At 38.3% G+C, this 15487-nt stretch overlaps 1 protein-coding gene across 1 annotated transcript in view; it reads right to left on the bottom strand.

The window, feature by feature from the left end:
- Positions 1 to 15487, bottom strand: part of LOC121962891 (uncharacterized) — a 326081-nt gene that overhangs the window by 182737 nt on the left and 127857 nt on the right. Inside the window, exon 8 of the mRNA XM_088074350.1 lies at positions 3872 to 3983. The gene's annotated coding sequence lies outside the window, so the exon portion shown is untranslated. The remainder of the gene's footprint in view (positions 1 to 3871; positions 3984 to 15487) is intronic.

Raw genomic sequence — 15487 nt, forward strand, 5'->3', positions numbered from 1 at the left:
TTATAAAAACATCTTACCCCAAAAGAAGAAGAAAAAAAAGAGGATTAGATTGCTGCTGTCATGGAAAATGCCTGTAACTGCAATTTGGGTGTTTTTCTTTTGCGTACCTGAATTCAAACTTTCCATGGTCATTTAGAGCGCTGTAATATGTTGAGAACTCTGTGACCCCTGGGGAGCTTTAAGCTCACTACTTTAAAAAACGCAGGGAGGAATGAAAACAGAACATGACAGAAAAATGTTTTCTCACCGCTGCTGACTTTGTACACTTTCATTTCAAATCCACAACAGTCTAATAGTTCTTTAATTATATTCTTCATTTTCCTGCAATAATGTATAATGGCGCTATGTAAAAGAAGTAAAGCGCTTCGGTATATTTAAAGGCTTAATAAACACTCACTGGCCACTTTATTAGGTACACCTGCTTTTTAACACAAATATCTGATCAGCCAATCACACGGCAGCAACCCAATGCACCCGAGCACGTAGACGAAATAAAGACGATCCGCTGAAGCTCAGACTGAGCATCAGAGCAGGGAAGAAAGGTGATATACGGTAAAACCACAATTAACAGGCCAGGCTTTTATTTGCTGAAATCACTGAACTCAGGGGGCTTATATTTGGGATCGGCGCCTACATGAGACGCGCTTTTAATTCCATTTACAGAGAGAGAGCACATGGTTGGTCTAAGTATTCAGACAACTGACGATCTACTGGGATTTTCACACAAAACCATCGTTAGTGTTTACAGAGAATAGTCCGAAACAGAGAAAGCATCCAGTGAGCGGCAGTTTTCTGGGCGAAAATGACCGGAGGTGAAAGGAGAACAGCCAGACTGATAAACATGCAACAGTGACTCAAATAACTCGTTTCAACCGAAGTCTGCAGAGAAGCATCTCCGAACGCAAAACACGGCAAACCTTTAAGCAGCAGACGACCACAGCGGGCGCCACCGCTGTCAGATACGAACAAGAAACTGAGGCTACAATGTGGACAGGGTCACCGAAACTGGACGACAAAAACTGGAAAAATGTAGAGTCAGAATTTGGCTTAAAATACAGGAAAGTATGGATCTGTTCGGGGTGTAAAGCACTTTTATAATAAGATATAATATGGATAATCTGGATAATGATAGGATACAACAATAAATGTAACACCAGGAAAAGCGCAACGACAACAGTAAAATGCTAAAAGTATTCATACAACTGCCTCCAAAAATTAAATAAAAAGAAAATGATCGATAATAAAAAAGAAATTAAAAAAAAGAGAAAAAAATACAATTAAAAATGTGCAATTATGCAACGTGCAAAATGTCACCTCTGGCAACAAATAAATACTTAAATAAATAAAACTACATTAATCGGAGCTAAAATGCCGAAAAAGCAACAGTAAAACAACAAAGCAATTTCACAAACGCCGCCACGATACGATTTCTGATCCATTTAGGGAACTGTGATCGCTTTGTGCTCATAACATATGCTCCTTTAACACATAGAAATAATTGTAAATAATTAAAACTGGTTCCTCGTGTTTGAAAATGCGTTTTAATTAAACCTTTATCTTTCTTCTAAAACTTGAGGGCTCTCTGACTTGAAGTCAAACTTCGCCAAAACTTGGATTAACAACATCTAACAAAAGTTAAAAATCAGCTCAATAATTATCAAGGATCATAAACAAAACAACTGCCCCCCACATATACAACATGCTAACTTTATTAGCATAAGCTTATGGAATTTTACATTGCATAAATTAGCAAAAATTGCTTTTTATTTTTCACATATTTTCACTAAATTATCAGGTAACTTTTAATTTCTTGCTATTTTTGAGCCATATCTTGTTTCCCTGTGTTTTTGAAAGAAACCAAACCAATACGCTTATGTACTGAAGGGTTAAAATAAACTAAAAAAAGCAGCATCCACACAGAAAGTAAAAGCCGAGCTGTAAATGTTGCTCCATGTGGGAAAAAAGCTCTTATTTTGTTGATCATCAATCTTAAATGATTTTTTTTAAAAAACACTGCACCTCCTCCGTCGTGTTTGACCTCCTTCCATCTCAATCAGAGACACAGGCCAAATGTCAAAATGCTCTCAGCTAATAACTCCAACGAGACGCATTTTAAGTCCCCTTTTGATCTCCTGAGCTGCGTTCGACGGCAGCGAGGCTGGGACCGTTTGTCATAGCCAGGGGCGCTGGGAACCAGCGAGACGGGGACGCGCCATGAAAATCTGACTGTCAACGTGCCCTCCTCAATTTATTAAGCGGCCCTCAGAGCGCGGAGCCGGGATTTTGACCCTGATAATACAAAGCCTAGGGGGGAAATGGCATCGAGAAGCAAGCTCCACATCCTGTTGTGCCGCGGTCAAAATGAGATGCTAATTAATTACCATTGGCATCTTTAGCAATGCGTGTCAGCTCCTATTTGGTATATCAATCTGTTATGGGATCAAACTGAGGCGCGTGCGGCCGTCGCCGGTTCCTGCAGCCGCCGCGGTCGGCTGGATGCACAAGCCTCACCCCGAGGTCACAGCAGACGCTGAGTGTGACCCCGTGCTTAATAACGAGGAGTTTAAGTGGCCCACAGCACGAAATAACCAGAATGAATTTGATCACATTATGGATCAATAGAAGTGAGTCAACCAGCTGCTGTCACACCAACTCTGCTCTGTGCAACGAGAACTGTCTGAGCGCCAAGCAGGGACCGAACGACTCACGATTTTATCACGTATCGGGATAAAAAACACCCGAGACCAGTAAAACGTGGTGATTTTCCATTATCAGTGTAATCAGCAGCAGCTTAAGAGACGACTGTGCGACCAACAATTAAAGAAACTGCCAAAATACGCTACAAATGCTCCAAAAAATGCAAAAAAAACCTTTATCAAGCAGTATCCGTGATTTTTTTCTTTTTAATGGGGGTCGACAGATTATTGGCCAGGCTGATTTTTGCAGCAGATATTTGTTTTTTTGCCAATTATGGCCAAAAATTGTGTTTTATTTTAATGAATAAGATAAAATTAGTTAATTAAAAAGTGATCAAGAAATAGCATGAAATCACTTAAAGGTCCCGTGTTGTGCTGTTTTTTTAAGTTTATGCTTGTATTTCGGGTTTCTACACGAACATGCCTACATGCAAAAAACACCATTTTTCTCATGTTGTCAGTCTAAATATATAAACCTGTCTCTTTAAAAACCCTCCAAAACAATTAAAAAAACAACCAAAAACAGCCTCTGATTGGTTAGCATTTCTGGGTCTTCCAGGAAATACAACACTTTCCGTACAAAAATCGATATGTCCATTTACACGTTCATACTTCCACGCATCCTTTATTATGGCATAAACACAGCGAATAGGTGGCGCTAGAGGGTCAAAGTTTCACACAACAACAAACAAGGTGACGGTGAAGGACGTCGGGAAAATGTGATAATACCTTTAAACGGAGGCAGTGTTTTAGACGGCGGAGGTCTGCGCGGCCTTCCCGACACGTGGACAGACAATTATTCACTATATATTACAATAATGTTATTATTTATCACCGATTTGTTCGGTTCTGCCATTATTTATATTTTCTCATCGTCTCCTTCAGTCATGTCTCGTTTGAACTTTGCTAAACTGCCCTGCGATCTCTGGTGGTAACGCTCCGTTTCGTAAGTATCCCTACGCCTTCAGAAAACGTGCACAAATATGGACAAAATGAATACAATACGGCCCGAAGTCTCCGTCTGGCTTTGTGACATCACAGCGTCACAGTAATCCTGGCGGCTCTTTTAAAGGCACGGTTTCTGAATCCGTATGTGCTTTATAGTATAAAGTTTAAAGTATATAGCTTTATAGTATAATATAAACACACGTGAAATGGGGAAAACTCTCACTCACCTGCTGGAGTTTTTGCAGCATTTAGGTTGAGTCCTTTGCAGCGTCTCGGGTTCGATTCCAACCTGTGGTCCTTTGCTGTGAGTCATCCCACCTTTTTTCCAGCCTGGCTCTCCTATAAATAAAGGAGAAAAAGACAAAAACACACGTGAGGTCATGACCTTCAGATTTAGCGGATGCCTTGAAATATAGAAAAAAAAATGATAAAGTCCAGCAATATTTTTTTTCTTTTTACAGTTTCTGGTTGTGATAAATGGTGTTATTTTGGAGATTTTTTTTCATAAAAAATGCTATCTAAAGGTGTTTTTAGGGGTAAAAAAAATAAATAAATTGCCAAAATTTTATAAAGGTTTTTGCAAATAAAACTGGCACAAAAAACACTGCCAAAGTTTTCTTTAAAATTTGCCAAAAAACTTAAAAGAAAAAATTAATCACAAAAAATATTTTCATAATTTTTCAAAAACTTAAAATGATTTTTACTAGTTACATGACTTTTCCAGGCCTGGAAAATGTGAATGTGATATTTCATGACTTTTCCAGGAATTTCATGACCTGCCTGATAAGCCTGTTTGTAATTTTTTTTTTTTTAAAAAGATGCTTTGTGTCCATTTATTGATAAAATTAAGCCACACAATATATCCCTATACGATGCTGGATCTATATTTAGTCCTCACCTTTAGTAATTAAACTAAAAGATACAAGACAACTATGATTATATAAATGTCATGTGATCTAATGTAACAAAAGACTGTGATGATTTGAGGTTGGATTTGATTTTTTAAGTGATTTTTTCCCCCCTCCACCCTCCCTAAAATAACATGTTTATGAGACAGTTTATTTATTCTGATGTGTAAAAATGTGTCATCTTCATGAAAAACAAACAGCCGATTGAATCATTTAGTAAGAGACATAAACGTGTGTAATATATGTGTCTTTGCAACACTAAAGGAACACAATGTAATGTCATATCGCCGTGGAAACGGGGACAGAAAGCACTATATAAACAAATTAGGCTGATGCCCCCGAGGATGTGACTTCTGCGATGCCTCCGCTGTATACAAAACCAACACGGGCTCGGAGAAACCCAACGAAATAAAGAAAATTAATCAAACAGGTTGACCAGGTTCCCGCTCCGTCAGGAGGCCGGCGGCGGCGGCGGCAGTCATTAACCGGAGATAATAAGCACAAGGTCAGGAGATTTCTGAATTATCTCCCCTTCTCCCCACTGTTCTGTCAGACTCCTATGAAGTTGTGTTCGAGAGCGGCCTCGCGTTAATCAGCGCTTTAATTGCCACTTGCCTCCGAGTGTGTGGGGAATAAGGCCAATTTCTCAGAGTCTCTCCTTCAGGAGGATGCAGACAGGTTCTTGGAAAGAGAGGTCTGTCAGCGAGGATTACTGTCACAGCCACGAGTCCGCTTCAACGTATCCCAAACCCTCCTGCACTCAACTTCAGATTTACCGATTACTGGTTTTCATTATTTCTGATGTCGAATTTGTGATGTTTACTTGTAAATATGGATGTATTAGCAGCTGCACTCATAGCAGTAACACTGGTAGTACACGTAGAGTGGCGTTTTAGTCGGAGCAGAGGCAGCAACAGCAAGTAGTACTGTAGTAGTAGCAGTATAAGTACACGTAACGCTTTACTTTAACCCTTTGAAACTGGGAGCGACATCACTTCTCTTGTGCTGCGTTCAGACGCCTTTAATGAGTATTTAAACCTTTGAACCGCGGAGTAAATCAGTTAGATTCTTTTGAAAAGATGAGGTAAAAGGCACTTTGCAAGAAAAAAAAAAGTTTAAAAAAGCTGGGGAAATATTTCTAACTGTCTAAAACTAAACAATGTTCATAATAATTACATTTAAAATTATTTTTAGAGAAATTGTTTTGATCATTTCCTTTTTGTTTGTATTTAATATTTTGACTTTCCCGTTTTGGGGGTTTGTTTTTTTGTTTTGTTTTTTTGTTGTTGCAAGGTTTTTTTTTGCTATTTTTTAAGGTAATTTTTGTACTTTCTAGAAACTTAGTTTTCACTTTTTAAAACCTCAAATATTCAGTCATTTTTAGAAATTAAATTCTGTAAATGTCAGGTTTTTGTCAGGATGCGAAATGTTTTTGACAGGAAAAAAACCCACAGAAAATGAATTATTTTTATTATACTTTATTATACTATTAGATTTTTTTTTTTGATGATCACAGCCTGAAATGTGTCACTGATTTGCAGCAACACTGATTGTGACAGTGCACCTTGTGGAAATAGCATTTATTTTCTCCATATTCAAAATATGGTTAAAATTGGGTGGAAAATTGCATGCAGTGCAGTTTGAATGGCTTTCAATGGAGCTTTTTTTGTACTTAACAGAATGAATTTTTAAAAAATTATTTTCCACAGTGTATTTTTGACTTAGAGGAGCTGAGCTGGAAATATACGCATGAACACAGCCAAAATATTTTAAAAAATGAAGAATGAAAAGCATGTAAAATGCGTGTTCCCTAAGGGTTAATATTAATCAAAATAATAGTGATTATCATTTTGGCCATAATTGTGCATCCCAATAGATGCAGTACAAGTGTTAATAGTACTCGAGAAAGTAATCGGAGTTGCAGTAATCTCAGTCGTAGCCGTAGTTTTAGTAACATGAGTGTCGGCCAGCAGCAGCATAAGTGGTACAAGTATTCGCAGTACTAGTGATAGTACAGGAGTTGTAATTGCGGCAGCGAATGTATGTGCTGAATAGGCAGTAATAAAGTATCAGTAAGAGCAGCAGTAGCGTAGTCTTCGCAGTAAAAGTATCAGCAGTACCAGATGTAAACATTAAGTGGTACAGTGGTACATATTGTGTAAAAGCTTAATTTCACCTCTTCTCGTTATTTATCTGAATTAAAGCATGTTTGGGTCTCTCGTCTGTGCAAAACAATCCGATTGGTTGAGCGTCTCGTCTTATATTATTGCATTACCCAGCGAGTGCAAACTGTGCATCCCTTTAATAACTGCATGTCACTGTGATTAATGGACATTGCTTAATAAATTTCCTGTAATTAAGTGTCCACCTGCAGCTCGCCTGGAATCAATTACCTTTTTGTTTATGCAATTTCCTCGAGGTATTTAGTTATGTGCTCCCATTATGGAGTTGTAAGATAATATCTGCTTATTCTGCTAATTCCCGCGTTACCGTATGTGACATAGCGGGCTAAAGGCCTGCAGCGAAGACGAGTGCAGAGCAGATGGATGACAGCGAACGCGGCGCTCCAACTTCACGGCCTGAGTGACGGATGTTTGCTGTTTGGGAGAAGTTAATAAAAAGATAATGATAAGATGATAACATGTTGTTTTTACAGTATATCTGCGCCGTGTTTTCATAATGCTCACAGACACCGTCATATTAAAAACAAATTACGCAATCACAACCAATGAGAGATTGTTAAGGAACAGATATTAAGAGGATGGAAATATACATCCAGAGACGTGACAGATGAAATGATTACGGATTAATTATGACCTGAGGGGTCGCAGTCTCAATATGAACACCAGCTGGAAAACTCTGTTATTTAACTGTGAGAATGCAAAGCACAAACTTTGATTGAAACTATTTAAGGCTTTTTTAAAGGTGTATTCCACTAATTTTGTCCATAAAAACAGTCTATGCATCATGGAGGAGACATTCAACATGTGAAATAATAATAAAATAAAATAAAATAACTACGTCACAGTGATGTCAACCTGCAAAACTAACTGTGTTGCGTTAAGATGCGTTTCATGAGCTTTTTTACCCTTTCAAACCTGCGCAAACTGATTTCATTTCCTTCAAAAACGAGCAATGACTAACTAGGAAAGACATTCCCCACATACTGCAAGAAATAAGTCATATGTGACGAGAAAATTACCTAAAAATTAGTTTGAAAAAGGAAAAAAATTTGATTGCAATTTTTTTTGAAAATGCTGCGTATTGACTGAAGTATTGATTTTAAAAATTCCCACGATGACGGGGGCTGTGTACGCCCGAACACCGTGAACACCGACTACCATGGCAATGCAAAAAAAGCCAAACCAGGCAAAGAATATGAGCTAGAGGTCGACAGATTATCATCCTGGCCGATTTTTGGGCCGATCTTTGGCATTTTGACAATTATCTGTATGTATTAATGATCGCCAATAAAACTAATTATTTTAATTATAAGTTCAAATAAGTGTTAGCATGGGAATAACTTTCAGTTTAAAAACCTCAGGGAGTTTTTATTTATTCATTTTTATTTTTTTTTATTATTTAGTTTATCCTTTTTTATTATAGTATTTTTATATTCAGCTTTTATTATTTAGTTTTCACTTGAATTAAATTGCTAGGAACCTGCTGCAAAGTTTTGATTAAACATCTTAATGCATTAAACAAAGTTTTTTGTTGGAGTTTGTTATATTTCATCCTAAATATTGACAGAAAGATTTTCATTTTTATTGTAAATGCATATCGGTTCCAAATATTACGCATTACATCGTACTGACCCAGATAAACCAATATCAGTCGACCCCTGCTGTAGGTAGTCAGATGATCAGATGTGATATAACAGCGTCGCACCGGCCCCTTTTTCCTCGCTTTTTCCGACAGATCGTGAATGCAACAGTTTCCGAGCAGCATCTCCGTCACTTGTTTACAGTAATAATGACGATTCATCACATTTAACCAGACAGCAGCTTCATTCACCTCTCTGACAGCATGAACTCCACCTTAAAATGTGAATTTTCTCGCCAACACAACTGTTTGGCTGCATCAGACCATCATGTCGTCGTGAAATCAGATGACTCATTAGTGCAACAAGGGTGACCTTTTCATAAGGGCGGTGACATGTGAGGAAGGTCACCGTGGTTAAATGGCACACCCCTAAGTGACTGTCAATCAAGCGGCTGCCACCGTGTCGCCTTGCTGTCATCGTGCAGCAAATATTATGCAAGGACGCTGGGGTGAATTAAGCGTCCGCTGCTTGTGTGCTGCTTGAACGGCTTCCAGATTTGTCAAAAAGACTTTGAAAATGTATGAATTTTAAGGGTTTGCCGTGGATTTACACTTAACATACCGGTTGTTTAGAGGAAGATTTATTTTCCGAGCCACCTGTAACGACAGCAGTTAGGGGCGAAATGATTCAGGCAGCCAACAGCTCAATTTTCTGCCACTTTTTGAGGTATCCAGGTCTGGCATTAATTCAGCCCCGCTCCAGGGCTCATCAAAAGTAAGTGAAGGTGTGAGATTAGAAATTGTTTTTTAGTGCTTTTTTATTTTTCCCTGCTGAAGTTTACCGGCTTCATGCCCTGACAAGAAGTGACTGCAGGCACTCGAGGTGAGTCTGTGCAGGAAATCAGTTTAGAAATTACTGTTGGTGGGAATAAGTGTGGCGCGCATGAATGAGAAATAGATGTCGGTGTGCATTTCAGCAGCCAATCACTTGAGTGGGGCTCTCCAGGAACACAAGTGAGAAGTGGGCAAATAATTGGACTCCCTGTGTCCTGTTAAAATATGTGTATCGGTAAAAGGAGCCTGGGAAGGTGTACTTCATCCGGCAGAATGCTGGAGATTTGATAAATATGAGAAGGGAGGCACTTGAGGCTTTCCAAGGCGCTGCAATGATGCTGGAAACGGCGTTTACTGCTCTGCAATCTGCATCTACCCTGTGTGTTTGCAGCACTGAGTAGATCTTTCTGATTCAGGCTCTGGTCAGTTTGCTCCAGATGAACTTTAGTAATCTTATACAGGTCCATTAAAGGTCCATTAAAGGTCCAGTGTGTTGGACTCAGGGGACAGACCGGCAGAAATGGAATATAATACAATAAGTATGTTTTCTTTAGTGTATATCACCTGAAAATAATCAGAATAATCCTTATTTGTATATCACCTTTCAAACATAAAACACAGCTCAAAGTATTTTGTATGTCAAAATACCAAAAATTCAAAACCTAACAATATATAGAAGTATGTAGATATTCACAAACATAATTAATACAATAAAATAAAAATAAAATAGAATAACATAAATAAACATGAGGACTTTTGGAGATGGATACCATAACTCTGGAAATAAGCTGCAGACAGGCCAGATAAATAAATAAATTTACATATAAAAGAAATAGACGAATATACGGAATATACGGTCAAAACCGTAAAAGTGCACAAAAATAATTATAAAATATATAATTAAAAAAATATATATATAAAATATATATATATAAAATATATTATAAAATTATATCGACAAACGGAGCAAGTGCTGGGCAGTCCGTCTACCTCACACAGGAAACACTGACCTTGACCTTTGACCACCAAAATCTAAATAGTTTATCGTTGAGTCCAAGTGAACATTTGTGCAAAATTTGAAGAAATTCTCAAGATGTTCTTGAGATATCGCCTTCACAGGAATGAGATGACAAGGTCACGGTGACTTTTGACAACCAAAATCTAAACAGTTCATCGTTTAATCCAAGTGAACATTTGTGCCAAATTTTCAAGTCCCTTGAGCTGTTCTTGAGATATCGTATTCACAAGATCGAGAAAGACAAGGTCACAGTGACCTTTGAACACCAAAATTAAATCATCATCCCTGAAACCAAGAGGATGTTTGCGCCAAAATTTTACAAATTCCCTCAAGGCGTTCATGAGATATCCCATTTACAAGAATGCGAAAGACAAGGTCACAATAACTTTGACAACCAAAATCTAATCAGTTTACCTTTAGTACAAGTTTACGTTTGTGCCAAAATTGCAAAAAAATTACCTCAAGATGTTCTTGACATATCTCATTAATCAGAATGAGACAGCTGCAAAGTCGCAGTGACCTTTGACAGCTAAAATCTAATTCAGTTCATCGTTGAGTCCAAGTGGACGTTTGTGCCAAATTTGAGGAAACTACTTCAAGGTGTAGAAAAAAAATGACTGAACACATTAAAACAAAATGCCTCGAGCCACAGAGGCATAAACAGGTGCTGAGCTAGCAGCCTATCTGTGATGTGCCAAACAGCATAGGAAAAACACTGATTTTTAACATTAAACTGCTTTATTCAACGTCTACTGGCTTAAATCACCGAGTTTGTTTGTTTTGGAGAGAAAGAGACCTCTGTGGATACATCGGCTAACGTTAAAAATCTCCCAAACAACAAGGAAATTGTCACTGGGAGAAGTTTCAGCTGGTTGCAGACTGCAATCCTCACTAACTGACGCCACTAAATCCCTCTAAATCTTACACACTGTTCCTTTAAGAGAACACACAGAGCACAAATGACTTTTTGTTCCATTACAAATGATAAGAACGTGGAAAAAGCTATAGAACAAATCGTTTTGGAGGGTTTGATTGACGTGTTGTTCAAAGTTTACCTAAAAAGGACAATGCAAAAATGCGCAATGTGCCATACTATCTCATCTTTAAAAGGAAAAGAATAATTACGATCAATTTCAAGGAAGTATCAATACAGTTTCCTTCTTGTCTGTGCTGAATGCAGCAATAGAAGAGCCAGCAAACAGAAATGTTTAATCCAGAATAACTAAGAGATCAAATTTGAGTGAAATGCATCAAAAGTATGTCAAACTCTCAGGATTACAGGCTGTGATATCATGTTATATAAAGTCCAGTTTTTGCACGATATCACGTATGTCAGCTCATCGTGATAAAGAAGTTGTTTCTGCCTCAGTGCCTCAAAAAAAAAAATGCTATTTCTAATTTTGCTGTAATAGATGTCTCTTCTAATTCTGCACATTTGGGACAAAACTCCCCCTAAGAAGCTTTTTCAGCCTACATATGTCACTTTCTCTCCGCAGCATGTTCAGTAATTATGTTTTTCGCATATCACAGTGAAGTTGAAGAAAACCAGACACCCTTCAAGTCTGATAGGCAGCGTTTAATTGGCTCAAAAATCAGCGCCAGGAATAGAGTCAGTCGGCAACGAGCATTACATAACTGTAATTTAGTTTGTTCTGGGTCAGCGGGCCTCGGCTCTCCGACGGTGCAACGTTAAAAAATGTGACAATTCTTATTAAACACAGTGTGAACGATGCAGATCAGCAGGCAGGATCCCGCCTGGAGGTTGCTGACGGTTTTCTATCAGGGTTCCACTGACAGGACTTTTTAATAATTTCTAATTTCATGCCCCCAAAACAAAGGAAAACTCACATCATGTTTTTGCCTCTGAATTTGATCCTTGATGGGTTGAGACACCATTAATCCTCCGTTTTAAATAAAGTCAGAGTGATACTGCATCCGAGTTTAATGCGTTTTATTTCTAGTTATCGTTAACCCTTTCAAACATCCAGCAACGTCACTTTTCTTTTGCTGCTTTTCAGACGCTTTCACAAGTATTTAAACCTTTGGACTTTGAATAACTTGGTGCGATTTCTGTCAAAAACATGGGGAAAAAAGTCAATGAGAAACTTGCTTCACGAATGCTAGAAATTAGCCAGAGGAAAATGCCCAGGGAAATAAGACAAAAGACAGGAAAAAACTAAACTGATAATAATCTTAGAGGTTTTCTATACATTTACAACTGTCCTGCCAATAAAAGAATGAGAAAAATTCCCCCAAAATACTGGGGAAAATAAATTGTTGCAGAATTATGATTAAAAAAATGTTAACACTTTTTCCAGGACTTTTTTTTTTTTTTTTACTTTTACATTGTTTTTACTTGTTGCTTATTGCATTCTTCCCATGGAAGATGCCCCCAAAAAATATTAGGAATTTTTTTTTGTTGCAGAGCTAATCTTATTTTTTATGCACTTTCTCGATGACTTTTCTTTTTTTTTTTTTTTTACTTTATATCCCTTCGTGTGTGTATGTGTGCTAATTTTCAGGTAATTTTCTTGTACTTTTTACCATTTTAATGCTTATTTTAGGTAATTTCTTCTTTTGTTGCTCATTGTTTTCTTCCCATGTTTTGAGAGAAAAAAATATGTTACAGAATTATTATTATTTATGATAATTAATAAAAACTTTCTTTTCTTCTTTTCTTTTCTTTTATTTCCAATTTTCATTTCTTCTTACGTTGCTAACTTCTGTCTTCACATGTTTTTGAAAGAAATCAAACAATTTTTCATTTAGTTTCATGTTCAAAACTGTTCTTTTAACTTGGATTTAGTGTACATTTCTTCATTAATTTAGGGGTTTTTGTCCTAAAGTCGGTGCCTTGTATTCATACATTTATTTTTACTGCCAAATTTTGATATCCACCTCAAAACTCCACTATTAATGAACAAATAGCATTTTCTTGTCCACATACTTTTGGCCACATGGCGTATTTGATTGATCAGTGTAAATCCGCTGTGTGTGTGCGGTTGCCTGAGGAAACAGAAAGTAGTGTATGTTTGTGTTTAAAGGAAAAGTCCACCCTAAAACAGAAGTGGCACATGCTCCCTCTATAATACTGCCCTCCTCACTTCTAATTAGCGAATGTGAATCAGCCTCTCGTTAAGCCGAACAGTGCAGAGACACACTGCAGCGGTGATGTCATGTACAGACAGATCCCGGAGCTGCTCCTCAGACGGTGAATAATGGAACAACTGCTGGATGTGGGGACGTTTTCTGATTCACAGCTGGAAGCCCGACATTCAAATGAAACTCATTTGGATGGAACGTCTCAAGCAGAAAGTCCCATGAGCCCACAGAGCCAGTCACTAATTCAGTGTCAATGCGGCGACTCATCAATCTGGGACTTGAAGCTCTGCTGTGCAGTTTAGGGGGACAGTTTTCTGTTTGGAGATACTGGCTTCAGTGTCAGTGAACATAATGGAAACAGCTCAGCGGAAAATCCGTTTTAGAGTATTTTCCTTTAAATTAGGGAGGAGAGCTCACATGATATATTTCCAAATAGGACCTTCAATAAAGCCCCCTGACTTGTCTTGTTTCGCCAGCTGTGTTTTCACATCTAGCACTGCACATTTGCTATTTTAAACAATAATTATAGGAAATCTACAACTTCTTTTTCTTACTATCACCACTTGATTTATTAGCCAACTCAGAATCAGTGAAGCTCAAATCAAAAGTTTTTTAAAAAGGGTCTTAACCCTTTGAAACTTGAGCAAATTAATTTGATTTGAAAAACTCTGTAGGGTTTTTGTATTTGCTGTGTGTGAAGCCGATTATTTGATTTATGTTATTTATTGCAGCTGTAAAGTCGGGTGACGCCAGGACATCAACAAACGCACATGGCAACCAATGCACGACGTCAACAAACGCACATGGCAACTATGGGCATGACGTCAACAAAAGCACATGGCAACCATCGGCAGAACGTCAACAAACGCACATGGCAACCAATGCATGACGTCAACAAACGCACATGGCAACCATCGGCAGAACATCAACAAATGCACATGGCAACCAATGCATGACGTCAACAAACGCACATGGCAACCAATGCATGACGTCAACAAACACACATGGCAACCGTCGGCGGGACGTCAACAAAAGCTCATGGCAATCAATGCATGACGTCAACAAAAGCACATGGCAATCATCGGCATAACGTCAACAAACGCACATGGCAACCAATGCATGACGTCAACAAACACACATGGCAACCGTCGGCGGGACGTCAACAAAAGCTCATGGCAATCAATGCATGACGTCAACAAAAGCACATAGCAACCATCGGCAGGACGTCAACATGAGCATATTCTAGGATTATGCTGCACGTAATAATGTTTGGGCAACAACAGCACTTGGAAACCAACGCCAGGACATCAACAAACGCACATGGCAACCATCAGCAGGACATCAGCAAGAGCACATAGCAACCATCCGCAGGACGTCAACAAACGCACATTGCGTCTCACACCCCTACTGGACATAACTTTTATAACGGATTCATAAAAAGCTGCTTGATAAACTCAAGCTGCTTTGCTGTGATTGGACAATCCTTTTTTGGGGGGAGGGCTTTGGCAAATTGTTGGGGATAATATAACACGGACAGGGATAATCAAGCAAAACTCGAATGTTCTTGCAGGAATTTACAAGAAGAGAAGACTCAGCTGAGGAAGTATTATCTCTTTATTATCAAGGCCTTAATCTTGATGGAGGATTAATTCTTGCAAAGTTGCAGTTTTCCTTAGTAAAAAAAAAAAAAAGCTCCCAAAAATGAGTTACAATCAAGACAAAACAAGAAGCTTAACGCCTGCAGTATGTTTTTGTGATTGTGTACACAAGGCACAAAGGTGCCGTCGACCGCGCACAGACTGGTTCAATTAAAAAAACGACTGTTTATCATTTATTTATCCATCAGAAAACAATTGGACGTTATGATTGCAATTTGCTTGATTAATGAGTTGATTAAGACTGTTAAATGTTTACAAAGGGGTTGAAACGCGCTCTGCAAATATTTTCAGAAAACAGGACGTCGCATCCCATCACAGCCGTCTGTAAACTTTAATTAAGCACAAAACCATTCAGCCCCCCCCCCCACCAACTCCTCCCGTCCCTCCTCCTGGGATTCATTATTCCCACCTAAATCTGCATTTTTAATTATTTAATTTGAGATAACGTTTGCAAGTTCCACCAGCAATTATTTATTTCTTAAAACTCACAAAGAGCTGCTCACAAAGTGCTCTCGTCGAAAGGTGCGGCGGCTGAGGTGGGCATGTGAATGAAGGCAATTT

The sequence above is a fragment of the Plectropomus leopardus genome, chromosome 24 (assembly GCF_026936395.1).
Source record: "Plectropomus leopardus strain MGB_pleo_1.0 chromosome 24, ASM2693639v1, whole genome shotgun sequence".
In the NCBI taxonomy this organism is placed as follows: domain Eukaryota; kingdom Metazoa; phylum Chordata; class Actinopteri; order Perciformes; family Serranidae; genus Plectropomus; species Plectropomus leopardus.